Source organism: Pteropus vampyrus, unplaced genomic scaffold (assembly GCF_000151845.1).
Source record: "Pteropus vampyrus isolate Shadow unplaced genomic scaffold, Pvam_2.0 Scaffold98, whole genome shotgun sequence".
Lineage (NCBI taxonomy): Eukaryota > Metazoa > Chordata > Mammalia > Chiroptera > Pteropodidae > Pteropus > Pteropus vampyrus.
In genome coordinates, this window is record NW_011888879.1 from 3,741,774 (window position 1) to 3,747,668 (window position 5,895).

General features: G+C 32.3%; 1 protein-coding gene across 1 annotated transcript in view; it reads left to right on the forward strand.

Annotated features, from left to right (window-relative positions):
* Positions 1–1,022: 1,022 nt before the first annotated feature.
* The window catches only part of PDC (phosducin), a 13,773-nt gene continuing 8,900 nt past the window's right edge, over positions 1,023–5,895 (forward strand). Inside the window, exon 1 of the mRNA XM_011364538.1 lies at positions 1,023–1,043. The gene's annotated coding sequence lies outside the window, so the exon portion shown is untranslated. The remainder of the gene's footprint in view (positions 1,044–5,895) is intronic.

Below are 5,895 nucleotides of genomic sequence, written 5' to 3' on the forward strand. Positions count from 1 at the left end.
ATAATTGCAAAAATCAAATTGTACAAAAATTATACTTAGAAAGGAGTCAGTTCCTCATCCCCAATCCTTCCTTTCTGCCCACTCCTAGTAGTTAGCCAATGTTATGGGTTTTTGGCTGTTGCTTCCTGTGTTTCTTTTTTTGCAAAAATAATTGGTGTCTCTCGACCATTTGATGCATCCTGTACTATAAGTTGATTATTCTTAGATCATAGAATATATATCTATGGGATAGTCTTGAACCAACAGTCTCATTGTAAAAGTCTAATTTCTGAAGGCTGCAGTAATATTTTTGGTAAACATTCTCTAGCAACGGGTAGGAGGTCAATAAATTGTTGTTGAATAAAATTTCATTGTTTTAAATGGCACATGGAAGAAAAGTGAAATGACCAACATAACGGCAAAAACAAAGGCTAAGAAAAATATAATAAAGCAGAGGTCAGTAACATTTCTAAAGATTATTCGAGCTTTTCTAGGATTTTTTTTTTTTGCCAAAACAATAAAAATAATAGTAATAATAATAAGGATTAGCAGAGATTTTAAGATACAAAACATTTCAGGGCACTAAAAAGGGAGAAGAAAAAGTTGCTTCGTTAATTTAAGATGAAAAATGGACCATGTCAAATGAAGCTGGGAAGGATAGTTATTACATTAAATCAAGAAAAATTTCCTGATCAGAAAAACTATTTTTTTCTTTCAGAAAATGGCAAGTGAATTTTTGAGACTAGATATCAGTCCATGCTGAAAAGAGAATTTTTTTTTTCTCAAATAATATACAATAGGTGGACAAAGACTGTATTTTCCACAGGACTCAAAGCTCTTTTTTTAGTTTATTTGTTTGTTTTTGGCTTACTGTTAATGAATAGGCTTTGTTAATTCTCTTATGTCAATCCTATTACTTGTTCAGAGCTATTTCTGCAAGGGTCATCGGAATCCAGGGGTTTTAAATCTGAGCTTAAACCTGTCCAAGTTCAAGAGAAGTTCAGTAGACAGGGATTCTTATCCACTGAACATAATCAAGGACACCAGGCACAGAGAACCAAACTGTGAGTCCACAAGTAGTCTTCTTGATAATATAACTTTTTAAATTTTACTTTCAGGGAAAGAGTAATAATTTCACTGTTTATGTAATGATGTATGTTCTTTTAAAATATTTCATAATAACATAAGTAATGATTTATCTACTATAAAGACAAGTAAATACTATGTCTCTTTCCCTCTCAACGTAATTCTTAAAGTAATTTGCAGTAGTCATCTTGACTACTGTAATTCAGAGTAAACACGCAATTTTGGGTCTGATATTCTAGAAAGTTAAAATAAAACCGTGAACAAAGTTTTAACTGAAAATTCTTCAGTCTTCTCTTTGAGTGAAGGGAGAACTGAAGGAAAGAAGTGATAATTCCTTACACTTTGCATTTGAAGATTTGACTCCCAAGCTGTGAAAGGGAATATTACGTTCAGCACTGAAACACTCTCAAAACTCCGAACCAAACACTTAGCCAGTTATGTGTTCTTGGGCTTTTTTCTTAATACTATATTTTTTTGTTGTTTTGTTTTGCTTTTTAATCTTTAAAGTGGGAATAATAACATCTGTTTCAAAAGATTATTTCACAAATTTAATGAAACAGAAATGATGTTTTCTTAAAAAAAAGAATATAGAAAGTTTGTTGATATTTGTTAAGTTAGGTGAAATTTTTCTTTTAGTCGGTTTTATTTTTCTGTTATTTCGCATCCATGGAAGTGATTGTTATTAGTAATAAACTCTACAGTTTGCATCATGAAAATGAATGAAGTAAGACTTTCTCAATGTTTTATCATGGAATATTTTTATTAACTGCAAAAATATCTTTTAACTATAGCACACATTTTAAATATATATTTTTAACCATTGTACATGCTACTTAGAATCACCTAACATTAAAAGCTTGAAAAAATTGTAGAGATCATCTAACTCATCTTGGCAATTTTTTGCCTAAGTATTATATTTATAAACTGGATTTGATATTATGTTTCATATTATTTAATTGTCCAGATATATATGAACCATTCATAATAATGTCTATAATGGAATTCAAACCATAGGTGCTGGAATAAGTGTATTTATAAGATATTGAGATATTCAAAATAAGATATCTGCTCTGAAATCACTGTAAGATTCTGACATTTCTGTTTTCTTCAGAATAAATAAGAGAATATCTGGATATAGTAAGAGCAAACCCGATAAGTTAATATTTACTTCTTTTATTAGGACCACAAATTCAGTCATAATTTGAAACTCACATTTTCCCAGAATATTTTTTACTGTTGAGACTGGTTGACAAATAGAAAATTGCTATTTTTTATGCATTCTTGATATACAAATTATTTAAAAGGCTCTCTAGGTCTCCCATCTACCGGGTCTCATTTGTTAAAAAAGCAAAACTATTTAAGAAGGGTAGAAGCTGAGAAAACATTATGTCTACTCTGCAGTGTCTTATACCAAAACTTCTACCATAGTTCTTCTATCAAAGTTGTTATAAATTTTAGATACTAGGAGGGGAAAAGAAATATAATAAGGACTATCTTCAAGAGCATCAAGGTGTATGTTTAATGTGTAAGAGAAAGAAAACTAACATTTGCTTAGTGCCAACCAGTTGCTCGGCATTTATTTGTTACAGCTTTTTTTGAGGAATGTGTGTCCTATATTCAACTCACGCTTCTGGCATTTATTTTTAAAGAAAACTCTCATTATGATCCAAAAATGTAAAAGTTGACCTACTCCAAAATTAACAACTAGAATGACTAAAGATGGCGACAAAATCCTGAATACTGTTACTGTTTCTGCAAAGTCCTACTCCATTAGATAACTGAAATTCAGAAAAAAATATATAAAGTGCTATGACATAAACATTAAAAGAAAAATCAAACGGCAAGTCATTAATGATTTGTAAAATCATAGGTAGAGAAGTCAATTCGTTAGAAAACAAGTATGTTACATTCAGGTTAAATCATCACCTCCCATTTTCCACTTATACACACATCTACAGAAAATTCTTTTACTATTGTTTTCAAACAGGCAATTACATTTTATGTACATTTTATTAGCCTATATTTCATGACTCCAAATTCATCTCCTCTTCAGGCTTCATATTCTTAAATGCCTTGTGGTAAACAGACCTTACTAGAAGAAAATTAAAGTATTCTGATAAAGGAAGGACCTTACTAACGAGATAGGAGAATATACAACAGTTTTGAGATGAATGTGCAATATATGTGTGATTATGTACACACATACACACATTTTTTGGGGAGGGATAATTAGGCATAAATAGTACATATATGTACTGATTCCTAAATAAAATTTAGATGAGTTTGACTATATCTGTTATTAATTTTAAATATTTGGTTTTAGTATTTAAAATTTTTAATTATTTACTAATTATTATTTTTACTCAATACTTGTTAAGTTCCTGCTGCTAAGTACTATATATTTTACATAAGACATTTTACATCATTTAATCCTCACACAGCCTTTTGAAGTAGACACTATTATTACTACGATTCTACAAATAAGAACACTAAAGCACAGAGAGTTTTAGTGATTTGCTCAAGGTCGCACAGCCCATAATTGGCAGAGGTAAATGTGAACCCAAGTATTTATGTGTTTACATATTAATTATTACACTACACTGTCACTTGGAAGCATTGTAATGCATAGTTCCTGCCCATAAGAAGCTTAGTTCCTCCTTGAGGGAGAAGACATATAAATAAATATATTAATTAAAGAGCAATTCAAGAAATTAACTGATATATTATAAGGCTTAAAGTCCCTTCTCTATTGACATTAAACCTAAGACCATGACACTCTTACTAAAAATTTCTAGTTCTCAAGTCATAAGTATGGCTTGGGTGAAATCATTAGAGCTACATTAGCATTTAGGAGACAATGGAGGTCTCCACAAACCCAGTAATAGCTCCCATTAGTGATGTAAAATTCCCATCACTAATCATTTTTTAAGAAATAGAAAGCAGAACTGTTTTCTACAAGAGTCCAAGATGACATTGAGAAAGACAGTCATGGCAGGGGTTAAAACATCTGACTTAAATATATTTGCCTTGGTGAGAACATTAGCCTGGTTTAGATGATCAGATTAGCTCACAGTCACCTTGGAAAACACAGAAGAGCAGAGAGACCTAAGGAGATGCATGGTTAGAGATAGAAAAATGTAGAACATAAAGCCTTGCAGGGCGAGCAGCATAATGGATGCACAATCTAGGTTTCTATCAAAAGTGAAGGTGAAGCAGAATTTCTACAGATCTTTCCCACTTAGCAGTTTTGCTTGGTTTCAGCCATCTAGTAATAACACAGTATGTTCCAGATCAGCCTGAAGGATAGATAATTTGTTAAATCCCACTGTAGTCAAGTTAAAGAATTATTTTAATCAAGCACTTTCAGTATTTGATTCCCAGTCAGTTATTTATATTCCATGTCTAATCATGTTCGGATACAATAATGTCATTTTAAGTACAGCACCTTCTCTAAAACAGCTTCCTATTTTGTGGTTTCAAAAAGGAACATAGGCATTCATGTACAAGAGGGAAGAGTATTTATTTTAAATTGTACAATTACAAGAAAAAACTTGTCTTATTTTGAAAATTTCTCACTGGAGCTACTTCAATTCTCTATTATTTTGCATTTTTAATGGCCATGGAAAGATGTCATGTATGTCATACATAGAGAGGTTAATTTTAATGCTTGGTTGTTTGACCTCTTTATTCTGTACTTAGGGAAACCAGTGTCAGAATATGGCATCTAAAACCTTTAATAACAATTTAAAAAAATGAAGACACATTTATCTGAACCTACTAAATAAAATGGAATACTTCTATTGAGCCTTTTTTCCTTGTCATTTATGCCTTTTATTTCTCAACAGAAAATAGTAATTATTGAAGCTATTATTAGGACATCAGAACAACACAGACACTGATCAAGGAAATAACTGCCATTTGTATTATCTGCTATGCCGGGCCTTCCTGGCCTGTATTGTTTTTTTTTTTCTTTGCAAAGAAAATGCAAGTATTTATTTTAATATTTTATTAGATTATTAGAATCTTCATGAGCCTCCATCAGGCTAAAAGTGGGGGACCACCCCAAGCACAGCCTCAATCTGTGGATCTATCTGGCCTGTATTTTTGTAGGACGTTCTATGGCTTCCTAGGAAAAGCAAGGAAATAACTAGTGAAGAATCAAAAAAAATGGACTAGTTAATCCTTCTGGATGCCTCATTTTTCTAACTGTAATTCTCAGAGGATAGACGGGAAACCCGGGGAAATCCAGAGGCTCCAAAACTTTAGAAATGAGTGAAAAGGCAGCCGCGTCGGCCCAGAGCACAGAAGGCGTGACCAGCATCCACATCATTTAGATAATTCTTTACAAAAGTCAGAGCCAGGTGCTAGGGACTGAGCTGTGTCCCCTAAAATTCATATGTTGATGACCTAACCCCAAATGTGATGGTATTTTGACACAGTTGTTCACGTTATTCATGGTTCTGCTTTCCATAGTTTCAGTTACCTGCAGTGAGCTGCAGTCTAAAAATATTAATTGGAAAATTCCAGAAATAAACAATTCATAAGTTTTAAATTGCACACTGTTCTGAGTCCTGTGATGAAATCGGGTGCTATTTCACTCCATCTCGCTCAGGATGTGAATCATCTCTTTGTCCAGTGTTCCCACGCTGTGTGTTCAATACAATATTTTGAGAAAGATCACATTCACATAACTCTGTGTGAACTAAGAATAAATAGGTTCAAGGAGTCTCCTATGAATAAGGTCATCAAGGAGATTCCTATGAATAAAACTCCATGTGCTTTTGGTAGATTTTGTAACATATTCTATAGCTTCTCAAAATTCTATAGGCA